The sequence below is a fragment of the Vigna unguiculata genome, chromosome 4 (assembly GCF_004118075.2).
Source record: "Vigna unguiculata cultivar IT97K-499-35 chromosome 4, ASM411807v1, whole genome shotgun sequence".
NCBI classification, from domain to species: domain Eukaryota; kingdom Viridiplantae; phylum Streptophyta; class Magnoliopsida; order Fabales; family Fabaceae; genus Vigna; species Vigna unguiculata.
Window position 1 is genome coordinate 22,644,530 of NC_040282.1, and position 22,477 is coordinate 22,667,006.

A 22,477-nucleotide genomic window follows, 5' to 3' on the forward strand; every position below is an offset into this window, starting at 1 on the left:
AAACCAAAGTCATACAACATAATTATCGTTGTCTCAATCATTTTCTGAATCATTAAGTATTAGGGTATTTGTGATTCCTTGACATTACGATATAAGAGACATCACTACAAAAAAATTACAATTAACGGGGGTTATTTAGCGAAGGTTAATATAACATTAGCAATGGATTAACTTAACTGAGGTTTTTAAAATTTTCGTTAAATTCCAAAGGTTTAGTGTTAAACCTCTATAAAATAGTATAGGTTTTCAAAACTTTCGTTAAATTACAAAGGTTTAACTTTAAACCTCTAAAAAATAGTATACGTTTTTAAAACCTCCCTTAAATTACAAAGGTTTAATGTTAAACCTTTAAAAAGTAGTATAGGTTTTTAACACCTTTGCTAAATTACAAAGATTTAGTTTTAAACCTCTAGAAAATAGTCTAGGTTTCTTTCAAACTCCAAGTTCAAACTCCATAAAATATATACAATTATACTTATAATATTTTTTGCCAATTTATTTCTATGAAATATATGTAATGTTCCTTAAAAATTATTAAAAAATACATGTAGATTATTTTCTTTTAAAAAAAGCCTCCTACAATTAATTCACGTGAATTTTCTTATATAAAATATTCTAAAGTAATTATACTTATTATGATTTATTTTTAACAATTAAATTAAGTATTATTCACTACAAAAAATATTTTTTATCGACGATTTGTAGCGGTTAAATAAACCGCTAAAAATATTTTTATTTATGATATTTTTCTTTAACCGTCACATCCGTCAATTATATTATTTTAAACTTAATTAGTGAGTGTTTTATTTTTCAAAGCTTCTTTTTCACCGTAATCTTCCTCACTCGTCGATCACCACTTCTCCTATTGCCAGCGAGATCAAGATCTTCACCACAACGGCGACACCACTCACCGCCCAGTCTCCCTCACCTTTACATCTCCTAGTTCAGTCTCCTCATTGCTCATTCATGTGTTTCCGTATTTTGTCTCTCTGTTAAGTGGTGCCTCTCACTTCATCATCTCATTCTAGGTTTTTTTTCCTCCATTTGCGATGCCTACTCTGTTCGCGGTTGTCAATTCTTGTATGATCACAGGTAGTATATTTCATTCTCTCACCTATGTAATTTAGGGTTAAGCTTTTGTTGTTGTTAATTTCTTTGAATTTTGGAATAATACAAGAAAGGAAAGGTAAAATTTGCCTTCGTTGATGAAACAAAGGTGTACTATTTAGTTCACATGAGCTTCAACATTCGTAACAACAACGAAGAAGAATGTGAGGCGACGAATAGTGAGAAAAACTCCAAGGGATGTAGGTAATTCTGATTTAGATTTCTAATTTGTTTCATTTTCTTAAGGAGCTACCTGTAATGATTCAAGTTGCATACCTATGAAGTCAGTTAGAGTGTTGTTCACATTAATGGAAGTGATATCACATTTTTCTTTTCCCTCTGGAGTGAAATAAAAAGGTAAAGGTTTCCCTGTTTTTCTTTTACAATTCACAAAAAATATGAATAAATTATCTGTGAGCAAAAGTAAGATTATGTACCATAGAGTAATAAGAATTGTAACAATTGAATTGTTATTTTTATCTCTTGTGATGGAAATGGTTGAAGAACAATTTAAATAAGATTTGGTGTTACAATTGTATGATGCATGAGGATCCTTACCTGCCTCATCTTACTCTAATGCTAGTGTTACAAGATTTGGTGTGGATCGCGATAGATGTGGACAAAGTCTAGTTCTACAGTGTTGTTACTAGAGGTTGTTTCAACCACACCTGGAAGGGTTTTTTTTTGGCCCCCTTTTTGGTTAACATTATACATCTTGTAAACCTAACTTTCACATTTAGCTTGTGTCTTTTTTAGATGTTCATGTTTCCAATTACCAACTCTTAAATGCCATTTAATTGTATTCTGAAGAATGCAACCAGAGGTAATATAAATATTATGTTAGATTTTACTAAATCTACTGTAACATTCATATTTACACCTTTCCAATGTTCTAAATTATTTTTTTGAAACACTTGTATTGAAATACAAATAACATCATTTATATTGTAACGTATACTTATTTTTTCTCATTTTGTAACACAGACCATCCGAGGTGCAGAATGAATCACCTATTCTAAGTTGTCCTTTTTGCATTATGTTAGAATAGGGTTTGAAGAGACACAAAATGTACTCTGAATCTAAAGTTGTTTAAAGATAATGTTGGATTGATTATTTACATAGTACGATATTTTTTTGTTTTTGTTTTCAAGTAATAAGGCAAGTTCTTTGTAAAAGAGGTCTAATACCAGCTTGAAGAAATTTGAATGTAACAATGCTTTATTTGAATTTGCCATGATATCCTGTGCTTGTTTTGAAACAAACTTGCATTGAGTTTTTTCCAGAGAACTCAACAAGCCACCAAAACTATGATTAATCTTCATTTCTAGCTATTATGGTGTTTCTAAAGTCTTAAAAATCACACCATGATGAAAGAAGTCACAGACCCCCTCAAGTGTGAATCATGGATGTGGACATGTGAATCCTTGAAAGCTTGATGTTACTCTTTGTAGTTTACATTATAGTGTAGTTATTATCTTAACACATCATGAGTGGATTTCTCATTTTTTATTTGAAGCTCGAAGTTTTTTCATTAGTTTTATAATTCATTTGTTCAATAAATTATAATTCATCTTATAATTATGTTCTTTTATATCAGTAATTTCACCTTCTCTTCATTACTCTATTATTTCAATGCTTTTTATAATTTATAGTGTTTCACATGCTACTTTGCAGTATTCTACGTCAAGAAATTGACTATATACATGAAGGAAAGAATGTAGATTGGCTCTAACGAGATTTTAGAAACATAAAGTGGATTCGATTACTTGTAAGTTTGAATACCTCATCTCATTATGCTACTAGTATGTGTTCATCCCTCATGTGATTTAAATTAAGTTCACTAAAGTCTTAATCATGTCATTACATTTTCATTGAGAAGCAAAGTAATTTTTATAAATGTTGGTTAATGAAATTCATTCTATGAACCTTGCAGATTTCCAATTTAAGTCTAGCAGCTTTTAAACTTGTTAGGGGAATCCCATGATGCATGTCTCAAAATGTTTCAACAGTAACAATATAAAAAGTAGGAGAAATTAGAGTTTTAGTTCTCTTTTAACAATATAACAGGAAGCATGTTTATGGATCTGTGGGAGTCATAGTAACTTAATGAGGAATAATAGGTTGTTATGAGTAACTTTATTAAATGTGCCCTGCCAACCCTTTTATTCAACCACATCATGTAGATGACAAAATAAAGTTTTATCATTTTCTTAGTACCATGTTAAAATTGAAGTTTATTTCTCTAATAGTTTGTGAGGTTAGACGAGTTTATCAAACTCAATACAAGATTTTGAGAAACTCTAGACAAGTTTAGATACTCTATCATTTTGGTATTGTATTGTATTTTAGCATTCTAAACATGAGTAGGTTGAGACATTCATAAAAACTGGACAAGGGGAAAGGCTGGTGATGCTGAACAACAGAGTATTAAATTTGAAAATTTAAATAGAAGCGCCAGTAACTAAAATTTACCGGAAGGTTCTACTATTTTCATAGTAGGTTTTCTCACTTTTTCTTTGATTTTCATTTTCAGTTGTGGTTTAATTGTATTTCTTTTTTGTGTAACTCTCTCGCAGACATATTCTAATCCTTTACACAACAATCCTTGTTGTAATTTTATAGGTTAACTTTTTTGGTATCTTTTAACATGTAAAAGTTAGTGAAAGGGGGAAGTAACGTTGTAATCTACAGAAAGAATTGTAGTCATGTGGTGGTGAGAGTTGGAAAGAAGGTGATGTTATATATTTTATTTGTGTCTTATCTAAACTTGGTGAAGAGATTCCACCACCAACTTGTGTTAAAAGCAGATCTAAGATTTTTATAAAGGGAGGAGAAGTGATTTGATGAGGAATGAAACCAAGATCAAAAGAGAGGATTCGGTTTGTTTGCTTCATCTTTTAAATAAGAAAGAGATTTGATAAAAAACAACATGATGAAGGAAAAGAACAAGATAACATGGGCTTGCTTGTAGGTTTCCCATTGAAAAAATAAAGTCATGTTTGTCCCTTGAAATTTTGGGGTGCCCAAAAAAAAATGAAGGGAAATGAATACTTTAATGTGAAGTTTATAATTGGGCACAAAGATGTAGCATATTTTAATAGGGGACAACCCGGTTAGGATATTTGTGATGTGAGTAACTTTCTTGGTATTCTATTTTGTTAGGAATATTGTAGTTTAATTATTTTTATTTAGAGCGCAGAAAGAGGTGTGGGGTATATACATTGAATTTGGATCATTTATTGTTTTCTAGATACTTATGCTTTTTGGCATCAATAGTTTTTATTTGTCCCTTGGTTGCATCAATTAGAATATGGTAAAATGATTAGAATTTCATACGAATATTTCTACATAGAGAATAGAAAACATAAATTTAAAACATTTAGTAATGTTTTAGTTTATTCTTTGAAAATGAAATAGAATTTTAAAAGTGATATATATCAGTATCTCATTATAAATCAATTGACCCATCTTTCAAAATAGATGAAACTCTTGTAGTTGCTCCTTATAATCTCAAACCATCCAAGCCTGAATTGAATGACATAAGTTATTCAAGGAACACCATTTCCCTCAAAATTGTTATTTATTATCCACTGTAAAATTGTTTTGACCTTTATTCTCCTTTGATCGTGGGTGGAAAAATCAATACATTTTTCTATTCTATCATTAGTTACATTTTTTTCTTTATTAAATTTATTTTTGTTCTCATTAACAGACTATTCTTAATGGATTTGGATAAGTCTTGGATTGATTTGCTTCGAAATACACAACAATACATGGATGGATTGAATAAATTTTTGGACTTTGCATTTGCTAATAAGAGCATTGAGGGTTAGATAATTTGTCCATGTTTGAAAATGCTAATGGGGAATTTGTGAATGATGGAGCAAGAGAGATTGGAGTAAGTATAAGTTGTCTAAAGACAAATACTGAATCAAATTGAATGTTACCTTCATTGATAACATTTTGTATTATTTGTAGGAAAAAATTAAAGCATGAGACAAATACATATTCCTTTCATAAGATATATCAATTGAAGATTCACTAGTTCATGTTCTAGGAAGTAAAGAACATTGTGGTCGTGTCGAGGAATGGGATTGGGACCTTGCCCTTCTCGTGTGTTTGGATATACTAGGAATTTTCATTTTGGGACATCCTCATCTGTCCTTCTTATTCAGAATTGCAAAATCAGGTTATTGATTTGGATTGTCATGTGTAACAATATGATGTTTGCTTTTGATTGTCATGCCAAGGTTGTAAATGTTGTTGTGTTGAATATTATTGGACACTATTAATGTTGTTGTTGTGTTACTTTGGATTGTTTTTTATAAGTAGGAGTAAGAAATGTAGTATATTTTTTGTTGATAGATTGAGTGTTTTATAATGTTTATGTGTTTTTACCGATTTTAATAATAGATTGTGTTCTAATATAGGTCATTGCATTAAAGTCACAATTGGATGAACAAAATAAACGAAATGAAGAATGTGACAAAAGACTTGATGCAATCATGAACTTCTTTTCTCAAAATTATCAAGGTCAATTGCCTTCTGAGTTGACTATGTTCAATCCTACACCGGTAATGTTTAAGACTGCATAACTTCTTTTATTTTCAGAGTTTACATTTGTAAGTATGATTCACATTTATATTATAGGTTTCTGATCAAGGAAGTGTGCCAACTAATACAACAAGTTCTGGACATGAGGAAAATCATATGTGATAGTTGAAGAATATAATATAATGTGGAAGTTAATTGAATCATTTTATGTTTTGAGAACCATTGCAGTATTCATGATAGTTTTGCTGACTAATATTGTACTTGAATTTGAATTTGAATTCGTATATTTGTTATACTTTGATATAAATTTAGTCATCTATAAATAATTTGTCAATTTGATGAGTTTATATCTATTTAGGTATAATTTCAATAAATATAGATTAAAAAATAGAATAAATGTAAATAATTATGATTGAAAAAATATATATGAATACATAAATGATAAATGAGTAAAAAAAATATAATAATAATATTTAAAAATCTATGGTACTTTACGGAGGTTTTGAAACCTATAGTATTTTATGGAGGTTTTGAAGCCCAGGGTATTTTAGGGGGTTTTGAAACCCATGGTATTTTATGGGGGTTCTGAACCTATGTTATTTTATGGAGGTTCTAAAACCCATAGTATTTTATAGAGGTTTCAAAATCCATGAAATTTTACGAAGGTTTCAAAATTCATGATAATTAACGGGGGTTTTAAACCCATAAAACTTAACTGAGATTTTAAAACCTATGTTAAATACAAGAGGATAAAAAACCTCCATTATTGATTGGTGCTTCCTGGGATTCCTAAAAACCCTAGCTAACACATTTTCTAGGGAATGGTTTAGTGGGGGAAATCAAAACCCCGGGTAGAGAACTTAGTAGAAATTTTAACCTTGGGTAATGTAAAAAAAAAACCTCCGTTAAAAATATATTTTTCTTGTAGTGCATGACTCCTTCCTACAAACATAACTTCTCTATGAGAATGAATCCATGGATAGAATACTCAAAAAACAAATAGAAAAAACCGAAAAAGAAATTGTTAAATTTTGATATGCTTGAAGATATTATAAACAAAATTATATTTTGTTAAAAGTCTTTATAAAATACCTAAAGAAAAAGATGAAAAAGAAGGATACCTCTGAAAAGTTGCTTGAACCAACAGAGCCGTGATAAAATTTTGTTCCAGTGAAAAGAGGTTGCAGTAGCAACAACATACTGAATATAACTTGAGATAAAGTGAACCATTCCTTCCTTCACAGTTCCTTCCACTACAGAAATTATTAGATTTAGTAACATTTTTCTATTACATTTATCTTAAATGTTACCTGTTGGCAAAAGCAATACAAGTCTAAATGCTGAAGCAAGATTTTGATGATGATAAAAGAAGCCATGAAAGCCATATGGAAGTCAATATGAAGACCATGTGTTTTTATGTTTAAGTTATCTTGTCAAATGTAATTAGATTAGTTAGAATCAGTATTATACAAGAAAATTTTGGTATTCTCGAAAAATCAAGGCGATAATCGATTATCACTTAGAATAATCGATTATCACCTCTGATAATCGATTATCACCTCTGATAATCGATTATCACCTCTAATAATCGATTATCTGCTCAAAATTTGTTTTTCATAAACCACACTGGAATAATCGATTATCACTAGTGATAATCGATTATCCTGGTCAGTTGGGCCGCGACTGTTCAGCTTTTTGACCTAATTTCTGGAACCCCTATTTAAGGAAACCTCAGAGTTACTTCTCACTTACCTTTTTGAGAAGCTAGAGTACTAGTGTTGTGACTGCAAGAGAGTTCTCTGAGTGTTTCAATAGAAGCTTTGAAAAACCTAGTGTGGGTAGAGCGATAACTTTTCCTGAGAGGTGTTCTAGGAGATTGAGTGCTGCTACTGTTGCTAGGAAAGCTAAGGTCAAGGTTCTCTGTGTGATTCAGAGAAAGGTGTTCATCTCTTGTGTGATTCAAGAGAGGTGTTTTCTTTCCTTACACTTTTAATATCTGATTGTAAATTTGTTACTTGTTAGTGATTAAGTTAATCTCGTTTTTGAAGAGATTAACAACTGGACGTAGGGTCTTTTGATCCGAACCAGTATAAATACTTGTGTTCAATCTTCTTCTCTATCTCCTTATTTCATCTATTATTGTGTTTAAAGAAATTAATTATTGATTTAATTGATAAATTTTGGAAAAATTTTAAAGTATTAATTTTATTACTTAAAAACCAATTCACCCCCCTCTTGGTTTTGTCCGCACGCTCAAACATTTCGCTGCACGATACCAACAATTGGTATTAGAGCTTGCTTTGATAGTTATTCAAAATTTTCATAAATGGTTGGACAAAATCAAACCTTTGCTAAGGGTGCATCTATCAACAGACCTCCTCTATTTACTGGTGAAAATTATCCTTTCTAGAAAGTTAGGATGCAAATTTTTCTGGAATCTGTTGATAGAGGTATTTGGGATGATGTTTTTAAATGGTCCATTTGTTCCTGTTAATATTGTAAATGATGTGCAGGAACCAAAGCCATTTCGCAATGGACAGCAGACGAAAATAGACGTGCTCAGTATGATGTAAAGCTAGAAATATAATTTCATCTGCCTTAACCTTAGATGAGTTTTACAGGATCTCAGTCTGCACCAGTGCCCAAGAAATGTGGTAAATATTGCGTGTAACCCATGAAGGAACAAACGATGTGAAAAGAGCACGCAAGAATCCTTGATCCAAGAATACGAAATGTTTCAAATGCAACAAGGAGAAACTATATACGATGTGCAGAAACGATTCACACATATCGTCAATCATCTTACAGGTCTAGGTAAACTTTTGACACTGATGAATTAAATATAAAAGTTTTTAAATCCTTGAACAGGACTTGGTAGTCGTAGGTGACAGCCATCACGGAGTCACAAAACCTTGCGACAATGACGATGGCGGCTCTGTTTGGAAAGCTGAGAGAACATGAGCTTGAACTAGGCAAATTAAATGATGAAGAAGATATTGGAAGAAAGAAGAACATAGCCTTTAAAACCGAAGTGATTAAAGGCAAAAGGCAAAAGGAAGAAGAAGATTCGGATGACGATGAAAATCTTAGTCTTATGATTAAGAATTTACAAAATTCATGAAGGCCAAAGGTAAAATCAATTCAAGAGCAATAAGAAGGATAATCAAGGATTCATCCTCAAATTTTAAATGCTATGGATGTGGAGAATCTGGACAGTCAAAGCTGACTGCCCAAATTCAAAGAAAAATGAAGAAAAGAAGGGTAGAAAATTCTTCAAAAAGAAAGCATAATAGCTTAGGAAGACAATGCCTCAAGCTCATCAATTCTAGTGATTCTGAAACTGAAGAAGCAATCTATGTTTGATGGCTAATCATGGATGATTCTGACAGTGAGATGACTTCTAATCCAGAAGATCAATGTGGTATCTTGACAGTGGTTGTTCAAGACACAGGAGATAAAAGAAGGAACAAGGATTTGTCACTTATGGGATAACAACAAAGGAAAAATACTTGGAACAAGTGATGTAGGTGGAGGAAATACTTTTGGAGATCAAGGATGTACTGTATGTGGAAGGACTAAAGCACAATCTTCTCAATATAAGACAATTATGTGATAAAGGACTCAAAGTAATATTTGAGAGTGACTACTGCACTATTCATCAAAAGGACTCCAAAGAAGTAGCCTTAAAAGGTATGAGACACAATAATATTTACTTGATTGATCTTGATATTGCATCATCTAGTGATATAACTTGTTTAGTTGTTAAAGAGGAAAATCCCTGGTTATGGCATAAGCGAGCTGCTCATATTAACATGCAACAATTAAACAAACTGATTTCTAAAGAATTAGTAATTGGATTGCCAAAAATAAAGTTTGAAAAAGATAAACTATGTGATGCATGTCAAAAAGGAAAACAAGTAAAATCTTCATTTCATTCAAAAAATGTGATTTCTACATCAAAACCTTTAGAACTTTTGCATATGGATTTGTTTGGTCCTTCAAGGACAAAAAGCTTTGGAGGAAATTATTATGCTCTTGTTATTGTTGATGATTACTCACGATATACATGGACTTTCTTTCTCACACTAAAAAGTGAGCATTTAAAGCTTTTAAAAAGTTTGCAAAAGCAGTTTCAAAATGAAAAAGATTTGAAAATTAAAGTTTTAAGAAGTGATCATGGTGGAGAATTTAAAATGAATTATTTGAAAACTTTTGTGAAGAAAACGGAATTATGCATAATTTTTCTGCACCTAGAACTCCTCAACAAAATGGAGTTGTAGAAAGGAAAAATAGATCTTTAGAAGAATTAGCTCGCACAATGTTGAACGAATATGATGTGCCTAAATATTTTTGGTCTGATGTTGTGAGCACAACTTGTTATGTATTAAATAGAATGCTAATTAGACCAATTTTAAAAGTTACCCCTTATGAATTGTTTAAAGGAAGAAAGCCTAATGTAGCACATTAAAAAATATTTGGATGCAAATGCTTTGTTCTAAATAACGGAAAAGAAAATTTGGGTAAATTTGATTCTAAAGCTGATGAAGCTATTTTCTTAGGATATTCATTAACTAGTAAAGCCTATAGAATTTTCAATAGAAGAACCTTGAATATGGAAGAATCTGTGCATGTTGTTTTTGATGAAATTGTGGACCTTGAGGAGAACCCTCTTGAGTCAAGTAAAACAAATGCAGGTGATGAAGAATATTTTAAAGAAGCTCTTGATGAGATGTACCTAAATGAAAATCCACCGACTGAATCTGAGGATCTTTCTAAAAGCTAGAAATCACCTAGAGGATTGACTCTAGAAAATGTCATTGGAGATATATCAAAGGGAGTAGTTACTAGAAATATGTCAAATTTCTATATGATTATTGCCTTTGTTTCACAGATAGAACCCAAAAGTGTAGACGAAGCTCTTCAAGATGATCAATGGTGCATAGCAATGCAAGAAGAGCTGAATCAATTTGAAAGGAATGAAGTTTGGGAACTCATTCCTAGAGATAATTCACACCAAGTCATAGGAACAAAATGGGTGTTCAGAAACAAGCTAGATGAGGATGGAAATATCACTAAAAATAAAGCCAGACTTGTAGCTAAGGGATATAGACAAGAAGAAGATATAGACTATGATGAGACTTATGCTCCAGTTTCCAGGTTAGAAGCTATACGTTTACTTCTTGCCTATGCTTCTCTCATGAAATTTAAACTATATCAGATGGATGTCAAAAGTGCTTTTTTAAATGGATTTATAAAAGAAAATGTGTATGTTGAACAACCACCTGGCTTTGAAGACTATAAGTTTCCTAATCACATTTATAAATTAAAGAAAGCATTGTATGGATTAAAACAAGCACGTAGATCTTGGTATGAACGATTAAGTATATTTTTTGCTAGAAAATGATTTTGGAAGAGTAAATGAGCATATTTTGCTAGTTCAGATTTATGTAGATGACATAATATTTGGGTCTACTGATAGTTCACTATGTAAAGGCTTTGCAAGCATAATGCAGGGAGAGTTTGAAATGTCAATGATGGGAGAATTGACATTCTTTTTGGGTCTTCAAATTAAGCAAATGGAAAATGGAACTTTCATTTCTCAATCTAAGTACTGTAAAGAAGTACTTAAGAAATTTGGAATGGATACTGCTAAGGAAGAAAGTACTCCTATGGGAACCTCCTGCTACTTAGACAAAGATGAATCAGGAATAGAGGTAAATCAAACTATGTTTAGAGGCATGATAGGTTCTTTGCTGTATCTTACTACAAGTAGGCCTGATATTATGCAATCTGTATGTGTGTGTGCTCGTTTTCAAGCCAATCCAAAAGAATCACATCTTACTGCAGTAAAAAGAATTTTAAAATACTTAAAAGGAACTGCATGTTTTGGACTTTGGTATCCTTCAGGAACATCTCCTAATTTGATAGGCTATTCAGATGCTGATTATGGTGGCTGTAAAATAGATAGAAAAAGTACCAGTGGTACTTGTCACCTCCTAGGTAGTTCATTAGTCTCTTGGCACTCGAAGAAACAAGCTTGTGTGGCTTTGTCAACTACAGAAGCTTAATACATAGCAGCTGGAAACTGTTGTGCTCAAATTCTTTGGATGAAACAACAACTAGAAGATTATAATATCTTTCTGAATCACATACCTCTGAAATGTGATAATACCAGTGCTATTAATTTAACCAAAAATCCCATAATGCACTCTAGGACAAAGCACATTGAAATAAGGCATCATTTCCTAAGAGATCATATTAATAAAGGAAATTGTGAGATAGAATATGTAGATACAAAGCATTAATGAGCTGATATCTTTACCAAACCTTTAGCTAAAGATAGATTTTATGACCTAAGAAGAGACTTAGGCATATTAGAGATCTCTTAAATTGCCAAAAACTCAAAATCCTTAAAAAAAACCGAAAAATAGCGTCAATAATCGATTATAAGTGTCAATAATCGATTATCAGACACTCTTAAAAATTCCCAAAACATTCTGGAATAATCAATTATTTGGGGACATAATCGATTATCCTTAAACTTCTCAGCCTTAAAATTCAAAAATGTTCTGTAATAATCGATTATTTGGGACAATAATTGATTATCCTTAATTCTGAGCCAAAAATCAAAACTCACTGGAATAATCGATTATCACTTAGGATAATCGATTATCAGCTCGTCAGGATTCATATTTTGCCCAGAACATGAACCAATAATCGATTATCATCTTAGGATAATCGATTATTACACGTTGTTGGACCAAATAATTTTAAAAACTAGCCGTTGCAACGGCTAGATTTGCATCAAATCGCGTGTATATGGCCGTTGGAGACTCTTCTCTATAAATATGAGTCATTTTTTTCACCAAAACACTTTTTTCTCTCCATCAACACTCAGATTTCTCATTTTCTCAAAAACTCTCAAAAGCTTCCCTCTCCTTTACCTCAACCATGGCTGAATCCTCTCGTAGAAAGATTCCTACATGCAGAAGGACTGCATCTCGTGCCTCTCAACCCTCAACTGCACCTCGAACAGCTTCCATTGAAGGATGGATTTCGGATGAAGAAAGAAGATCTGAATTCATCACATTGTCGAAATACAAAATCCTCATCACTCCAAAATTCATCCAGTCTCAATGGTTTGTAAATCGCCATTTCACAATTCAAAATTTTCTGGCTGAATAAGGTGTGAAATTATTCACAGAGATGCAAGGCATCTACTACCCTGATTTGGTACGAGCCTTCTACTTCAATTACAAATTCAGAGATGGAGTTGGGTTCACAAAGGTGAAAGGTGTCGACATTATTCTAGATGATGATATTTGGGAAAATGTTGCACAATTTCCCATTCATGGTGGCACATCCCCAATCCTCACGGCTGGCATTGAAGGGTTCAACAAAATTTTTGCATATAGATCCTTTATGCGATGCCCAGATCAAGAAATTGGCCGTCAATTGCTAGCCGGACCTCTCAAAATCGATGAGCGACTACTTCACTATCTCATTGTTTGGATTCTATGTCCATGTGGTACAAACCATGCACAGTGCAGTGAAGCAGATCTCATGATCATTTATGCCATGCTCAATCACATTCCTATCTATTGGCCAAACATCATTCTTGACACCATGCTCAAAGCTAAGAGATTGCCTCAATATCCTCTCCCATATTCCTTACTCATCTCTCGTATTTGTGAGTATAAAGGGGTGAATGTCTCTGATGAACAGTCTCATAAGACCACTACGGCAAACAAAATTGTGGAAAACTCCTTGAAGTAGATGAAATTTATTCCTTTTGGGAATACCTACATTCACAAGGATGATATGCCTCCCTCGGACAATGAAGAAGAAGAAAATCCTCCCATTGTTCCTATTCCTCCTGTTGACACAAATATTGGATCATCCAGTGGTGTTGGTGGCTCATCCTCTTCTTTAGAGGATCACATTTTAAATCTCAACTAGACACTTGAAGAATTCTTTCTTCTCTCCACTCACAGACATGAAGAAGTCACTGGCTTAATTAGAGGATTAGATTCTAGGATCTTTAACTTAGAACATAAATTTGATAAATATGAGGAAGATGATGACATGAGTCAAGACTTTTAAAAGTCTACATCATCGTCTATTTTTTGTGCAATTGTAATATGTTTTCTAGTTTTATTATCTATTTTCAATAAAAGTATATTTGTCTTGTTATTCTTTACCATTGCCTAATTGAGGGGGGGCTTCTTTATTAAAACTTTTTTCATATGATCAAAACAGGGGGAGAAAAAGTTTAAACATTTAAACCAAACAGTGCTACTAACAAATCTACTTGTAAGATATTTTGATTGCGGATACTTTAAACATATTATTTTGATCATCATCAAAAAGGGGGAGATTGTTGGCAAAAGCAATACAAGTCTAAATGCTGAAGCAAGATTTTGATGATGATAAAAGAAGCCATGAAAGCCATCTGGAAGTCAATATGAAGACCATGTGTTTTTGTGTTTAAATCTATCTTGTAAAATATAATTAGATTAGTTAGACTCAGTATTATACAAGAAAATTCTGGTATTTCTCGAAAAATCAAGGTGATAATCGATTATCACTTAGAATAATCGATTATCCTGAGCTGAACCAACTTTTTCAAGAAAACACTGGAATAATTGATTATCACCTCTGATAATCGATTATCTGCTCAAAAATTTGTTTTTCATAAACCACACTGGAATAATCGATTAAGTGATAATCGATTATCCTGGTCAGTTGGGCGCGACTGTTCAGCTTTTTGACCTAATTTCTGGAACCCCTATTTAAGGAACCTCAGAGTTACTTCTCACTTACCTTTTTGAGAAGCTAGTACTAGTGTTGTGACTGCAAGAGAGTTCTCTGAGTGTTCTCAATAGAAGCTTTGAAAAACCTAGTGTGAGTAGAGCGATAACTTTTTTTGAGAGGTGTTCTAGGAGATTGAGTGCTGCTGCTGTTGCTAGGAAAGCTAAGGTCAAGGTTCTCTGTGTGATTCAGAGAAAGGTGTTCATCTCTTGTGTGATTCAAGAGAGGTGTTTTCTTTCCTTACACTTTTAATATCTGATTGTAAATCTGTTACTTGTTAGTGATTTAGTTAATCTCGTTTTTTAGAGATTAACAATTGGACGTAGGGTCTTTTGATTCGAACCAGTATAAATACTTGTGTTCAATCTTCTTCTCTATCTCCTTATTTCATCTATTATTGTGTTTAAAGAAATTAATTATTGATTTAATTGATAAATTTTGGAAAAATTTTAAAGTATTAATTTTATTACTTAAAAAACCAATTCACCCCCTCTTGGTTTTGTCCGCACGCTCAAACATTCCGCTGCGCGATACAAACATTACCTTATGAATAGTTATAGTAATACTTTTTAGAAAATGTTATCACAAGTAATTAAAAATGTTACTATAAATATTGTTACTATGATATTGTAACATTTTAAAATAAATGTTACTATAAATAAATAAATAATTTTTATTTTTTACCTTAATTATAAAATTTTAAAATGATAACAATAAATTTAAAATTAATTAATTTTATTATAATATTGAAATATTTAATATGAATTAAATATTTAATATTTTAAAGTAATATTTTAAAGTAATATTTTAATTTATTTAATAATAAATTTTAAAACCTTTTCAGATATTTAAATTCTATGTGGTTTCAGATCAATTTTAAATTAATATTTTAATTCATTTAAAGATAAATTTAAAATAATAGCTTTTAGATCGCTATAGTATCATCACATGATTTATTAGTTTTAACAACATTTTTTTGTTACATTTCTTAAAAATGTTATCCTATGTATACCTAGTCATACTTTTTAAAAAACGTTACAAGTAACACTTTTAAATAAATATTACGATAAGTAATTAAGTTTTCACTTTTTTAAATTGTAACTTTATAAAAATATTTTAAAATAATAACAATAAATTGATTAATTAATAAATTTTATTATAACATTAAAATAGTTAAAATTAATTTAAAAATTAACATTTTAGAGTATTATTTTAATTTATTTAAAAAACATTAAATTAACATATGACCAATTCATTGTGTTTGAATCCCTGACAAGTAGAAGAGTAACAATACATCCTAAGTCCTAACAATCCAAACTCTCGTATCTTTCTTTTCAAACCCTCCTTAGTGTTACCAAAACATCTCCTTAGTGTTGCTCGAAACATCCTCAACGATTTTTCTTTAAACTGTCCTTGGTAGTGCTCGAGTCATCTTCAACGATCTGGCCGTTGCTCGTCTTTCGCAACCTGCTTGAAGGCATTGACTTCCATTTCCATCTTCTGGTATTCAAAATCTTCTTCTCATACACCTCTTTTCATTTCGCAAAACCTAATGCATCTTCCAAATTTCTCATATTCTTTTCCTCTTATTTCAATATATCTATTTATTATTAACAAATTGTTGATTCACTATTTTAATTTCGCATCAGCACAAATCGATGAAGCATCACAAAAAGGAGGGATTTCTTTGCATTCTTGAAGATATTGTAAAGGTTAGTAAATCTCTACAATTGGTGAAGCGTTTTATGACTTTCTTTGTTGGTGGTTCAGACGTTGAAATCTGCCATTATGAGTACAGAACTATAGATTGCTATTTTGTTACTTCCCTTTGAGTTTGTGCTTGTAGTCGATAGCATGAATTGGTCACCCTTATAGTTACAACCTTCAACAACTTGAAATTGTTAACCAGAGGTTGAACCATCGTTCTTATACAACATTAAGAATATGATTTTCTTGAAATTTTGGTTTGAGGGATTGTCTGCTCAATATTTTTATGTATAATTTTATTATTTAGGACTGTACATGCTTATGAATCATAGATTTGTTCCACCTTGTATTTTAGAACAATGAGTATATTACCATTGATATATACTTTTTTGTGCTTCGATTGCTTTCATTTTGGCACATGTCAATAGTTAAATATGAAGACACTTTTTATACTTTGTTTGAGAGAAAAATTGTTTGATGCGAATTGGTTGAGAAGAACTATACACTTCAGTTCATGTCTTATGACCGTCAATAATTCCTCAGGGCTTCTTTGCATTTGGCGAATACCCACAAGGTCTAGTTAGAATTTTCATTCCTATACCCATCGACTTGGACCTACATAACGATGATGCTAATTTGGAATTAAATGTGGTTTAAGCTGACAGTATAGTGTTTCAATTTCTTTTTTAAACTAATCCTCTGTGCAAGCAATGCTGATAGTATTGGGTTTTTACGCTGCACACTAGAATGCATGATTTTGATGTTGTTTATAGAGTTTTCATATTTTCATTTGACTGTAGATTGCTATGTATCATAAGTTTTCATAGTCATTTCATTCTTCTCTTTCAAATATGTTCCTGTGAAACAATTTTATTAGAACATGTGATTGATGTTTGTGAATCAATTGTGTGCATGTACAGTTCTATAGTGTATTCGGTCATTTTATAGGGAAGAGGAATGTAAATATCTGTTACGTTGGAGTTCAATGAACATACGTACACGCTTTCGAAGTTCAGACAATTTCAAGAAGAGTGAAATTTGCTTTGTTAGTTTTGAAATATTATCTATTTAATACAATATTGTTAGTTTGGTCATGTATTCCTTTTGTTAGTTGGATTTTATTGATACTGGATCAATGGATCAATGCTTACAGAACTTGGCATAAATGTATATCATGATTCCTTTTATGAAGTGAAGTTGGTTGCCTAAATTCATTCTCTTTTTTTTCTAAGAGGTGCTAACAACAGAAATACAAATTGCAAAAATTTGTAATTCGGTAAATTTGTGAAATAAACAAGTTGTGTTTCAAGTATGTAATTTGTTGAATTGCATCAAATTAGATTGAAGATCAGAGAATAGATAATGTTCATTAGTGTACATGATATAGAGAGAGTCAAATCCACCAAGCTTGCTCTAACACTACTAGACCCTTGCATTGTTTTGCTGGAGACACAGCCAAACAATGTTATTTCCCTATCTAATGAGACAGAAAAAGAGGTAAGCACAGTCAAATATGTTATTAACAATTTTATCATTTCAATTGATAGTTACAAATCTCTTTGTACCTACAATGGAATAGGATGGCAGACAGAGGCAGATCAATATATTTTAACCAAACTTTGTTGTTCTATGAGATTTCCATTTATCGTATTGTAGTGCCACTCCTTTGTCTGCATCCAACTGATTAGGAACTTAATGATTCCCATACATCTTATACATTCCCACCATCTTGGTTTACCTTGAATATTTTTTTAGAGGATCTCTTGATCTTTCATCAAGTTGAAAAGAATCTTTATCTGGTTCTTCAGTCTTTATGATGTTGTGACTAGTAACATGTATGATTTAAGTAATTAGTTTTGGTCAAAAATTATTGCAATTCACAGCACTTATGTGTTCATTTCTTGGATTTTATTGCTTCATGGCATTTAAACTTGGACCACAAATATGATTTTTTGAGTGATATATTTTTTGGACCATAAAGTTGAAAAAGTTATCTAATTCAATTATGTCTTTTACAGTAATTATCTTAACAGTAGCTGAAACAATTATCAAGGAAAATTAACGAGAAAACCAAAGTCATGGACAAGAGTTGGATGTGTCAACCAAGATCTTCTAGCAGGTACTTAGATGGTTTAAACAAAATTCTCAACTTTGCATTTAGTAATGCAACACAAGGTGATCAAATTTTATGTTCGTGCAAGAATTGTAATAATTGTTGTTGGAGTAACCGAGCAGAAGTGTATGAACACTTAATTTGTGATAGATTTGATAAAAGATATGATAAATGCATTTTTCATGGGGAAGGTGGATCTTCAAAAGTGGATAAAGGAAAGGCTAATATGCATGATAATTTGGATGAACATCTAGAGGATACTTTCATGATGCCTGAGTGTGATTTTGATGACATCTTAGATGAAGATGAAGAGTTTGATGTAGAAATGGTGAGGATTTACAATTTAGTAGGTGATTCTCGTCAAGAAGCATACCCGGGTTGTAAAAAATTCTCAAAACTATCAATCATTGTTCGTTTACTCCATATTAAGAACCTTTATGGGTGGAGCGATGTATCATTTAGTGCGCTACTACTATTGCTCAAAGAATTTCTTCCTGAAAACTCTTCTTTGTCAGTAACATTCCATGATTGCAAATAGTTAATCAAAGAGTTAGGTTGTAGTTATGAAAAAATCCATGCTTGTCCTAATGACTGTATCCTATTTTGGAAAGAGCATGAGAATGAAGATACATGCCCCAACTGTGGCGCTTCTAAATATAAAGAGAGAGTGTGTCTAAATCTTAAGAAGAAAGTTTCTTGGAAGGTAATTTCTCCTCCGGTTCCAGCCAAAGTGTTGAGGTATTTTCCTCTTAAACCGAGGATCAAGAAGTTATATATGTCATCAAAAATTGTTGATTCAATGAAATGGCATGAGAAGGGTCGTCCTAATGATGGAAAATTAAGGCATCCTGCATATTCACTTGCTTGGAAAACTTTTGATTCACTACATCCTGATTTTGCATTGGATCCACGAAACGTGAGACTTGGGTTAGCAAGTGATGGATTTAATCCATAGTAGAAAATATAGTATTTGGTCGGTTGTTCTAATGTCATACAACCTACCTCCATGGGCTTGCATGAAACAACCTTATTTGATGTTATCTTTACTTATTCCAGGTCCTTCTTCCCCTAGTTGATGTCTATTTAAAACCTCTAGTTGATGAGATAAAGGAGTTATGGGAGAAAGGATTTGAAACCTATGATGCCTCTAGTAAGCAATATTTTATTGTTCGAACTGCATTACTTTGGACTCTAAGTGATTTCCCTGCCTATGCTATGCTATCAGGTTGGCGTACTAGTGGATAGTTGGCGTGCCTTGTGCGTAACTATGATACATGGTCCAAGTACTTGTCAAAAAGTAAAAAGATGTGCTACATGGGTCATCGTAGATTTTTGGACTCTAATCATAAATGGCGGAAAAATAAGAAGTGTTTTGATGGCTATGAAGAATTTCAAGTTGCTTCAGTTCCATTATTAGGTTCTACTTTATTGGAAAAAATTGGCGAAAGACATAATTTATTTGGAAACCCTCAAAAGAGGAAAATAAATAATGTTGATCTATGGACAAAAAAAAGTATATTATTTGAGTTGGCATATTGGGATACTAATTTGCACCGTCACAATCTCGATGTAATGCACATCGAAAAGAACGTTTGTGAAAATGTAATTGGAACACTATTGAATGTAGATGGGAAATCAAAGGATCATATCAAAGCTTGCCTTGACTTGGTAAAGATGGGTATAAGGCAGGACATTCACCCAATAGAAATAGAATCAAATAAATATTAGTTACCACCTGCACGATTTACTCTTTCATCAAAAGAAAAGGATATCTTTTGTGGCATTTTGAAAGGAGTGAAGCTTCTAGAATATTATGGGTCTAATATTTCTAATTGTGTTCAACTTGAGCAGCAAAAACTTCTTGGGCTTAAAAGTCATGATTTTCATATTCTGATGCAAGACTTACTTAAAATAGCAGTACGAAGAGTTTTACCAAAAGAAGTCGCAAGAGTTTTAATTAAGTTAAGCTCATTCTTCGAGATTTTATGCTCCAAAGTTATCAATGTTGAATTATTTGAATGTTTGGATGTTGAAATTGCATTGATTCTTTGCGAATTGGAAAGAATTTTTACCTCCATCTTTTTTTGTTATAATGGTTCATCTATCAATACATTTAGCATACAAAGCTAGAATTGCAGGACCCATGCATTATTGTTGGATGTATCCAATTGACAGGTAATTTGATTTATATTTTTGTCCTTTTGTAGGTTTCTTCTTAATTCGTACTTAAGTTTTGTACTTTTATGCTTATAAGTTTCTTCTTAATTTAAAGAACTATGTGCGTAATAGATGTTATCCAGAGGGTTCTATTGCAAAAGGGTATATAGCATATGAATGTTTGACATTTTGTTCAAGGTACTTAGATGACGATATCCAAACAAAATTCAATAAACCAGCAAGGAGTTTAGATGGTCCTATAGGAGATGGAGTCATGACAAGTTTGGATCCTCTTACATGGGAGCAAGCTCATCGATATGTGTTATTCAATTCTGAAGCTATCAAACCATTTCTCAAGTAAGAAGATATGCATACTCAAGAATACATATTATTACTACACTTTATTATAGTTTACTTAACATATATAGCATATTCATTTTTTTTTATGTAGCCAACATGAAGAATTTGTTTTCAGTCACAATCGTCAAGGTTCAACAAGAAAATGAAATAAGGCTAAAGATCAATGTCTTACTTTTCATGAATGATTTGAAGATCGAGTAAGGAATTTAGATGTTAGTGAAGATGTTAAATGGTTGTCTAAAGGGCCAAATACAGTTGCGAGAAGATTTTCTGCAATGCAATAAATGGCTACAAGTTTGTCATTGAAAGTCGTGAAAGAAGCAAGAAAGATGAAAATTTGTTGGTAGAAAATGTTACCTACTATGGAGTTTTGAAATATATAATTGAATTGGATTACTATGGACATTTCAAGTTTGTGTTGTTCAAACGTCATTGGTTTCAAATTAAACAAGATGGTTTTGGATTGGTACTAATAAATGTCCATAGGTTGATCTATGAAAATGATCCTTTTGTATTTGCATCTCAAGTAAAGCAAGTGTATTATACAAAAGACCCAAATGATGATTGCCATGTTGTTACTAACACCACCCCTAGAGATTTGTTTGATATATATGGTGATCTAGAGAATGAAGATGTGGAAAAGCACTTGGATGATCAATTAAGAAGTCTAATGTTTGATCAAATTACGGTTAATGAAAATGAAAATATTTTGTTTAGGGATGATGTACCTGGAACAACCGTTGATGCAAGTTTAACAGATGATGAAGAAACAAGAGAAGAACCTAGACAAGAGTCACTTGATGATTGAGTTCACTATTTAAATTGCTTATGTTTTTTATGAATGATTATCTTGTTCCTTTTTAAGATTATTGAATATGGTGTGAGTCGATTAAAAAAGCTAAGTGAAATCCCCATTGGACATTAAGATAGCATGCTATCTAGATGTCAAGATTCCTTTCACAAAGCTCAAGAGAAGAAGATGATGGATTGATTCAAAACAAAAAGGAAATGGAAGGCACATAAACCATAGAAAACCAAGAACAATTAAAGGAAGAAGAAAACATAAAATGGAAAGGAAAGAAATGGTAAAAATGTGAGAAGCACGCCACTACAAGGCTAGGCTAGAAGCCATGGCAACCTTGAAAATGAGTGGATGTGTGCCGCAACTTGCTATGCAATATAAGGCTTAAAAGTATTCACTCCCAAGGGAGGAAACTCTCACAAATGGTTGAGACACAAGAGTGTTTTTAATTCTAAATTTTCAATCCTTTTACATGTCTAGGAGCACCCCTTATATAGAAGAGTTTAGGGCCTCTAAGCAAATAAAAGATACCTAAGGATGTCTCTACAAAAACCTAACCCTAGCTTCTAGAAACTAGGTCAAATAAGGTTACAAAAATGAGAGACAAAAGAGCTAACTATGGTGTGTGCAAGGCTAATTTCGTTCTAGCACAAAAGGAGACGAAGAATATGTCTCATATGTCTCCAAAAAGTGGCCAAAATGTTCAAAAAACAAAGGAGACCAAAGGTACATAGGTACACTTGTTTTATGCCTTTTACTTTATGCTTTATGCCTTTGTTTTACTTTCTCCTCCACATCATTTATGCTCCCCAATCACCATGCACCACCTAGCATTGCTTTCTTACTCCTAATTAACCTACAAAGCA

At 32.0% G+C, this 22,477-nt stretch overlaps 1 long non-coding RNA gene across 4 annotated transcripts; it reads left to right on the forward strand.

Annotated features, from left to right (window-relative positions):
- The first annotated feature begins 15,751 nt into the window (after positions 1-15,751).
- On the forward strand, positions 15,752-21,340 carry LOC114181047. 4 transcript variants are annotated; one of them, XR_003603736.1, is made up of 6 exons: positions 15,752-15,975; positions 16,122-16,184; positions 18,198-18,298; positions 19,349-20,467; positions 20,648-20,806; positions 20,901-21,340. It is a non-coding gene; the product is annotated as an uncharacterized LOC114181047 (long non-coding RNA). The 4 variants fall into 4 exon arrangements; XR_003603737.1 differs by having other exon boundaries at positions 20,410-20,467; XR_003603735.1 differs by lacking the exon at positions 19,349-20,467.
- Positions 21,341-22,477: the final 1,137 nt, after the last annotated feature.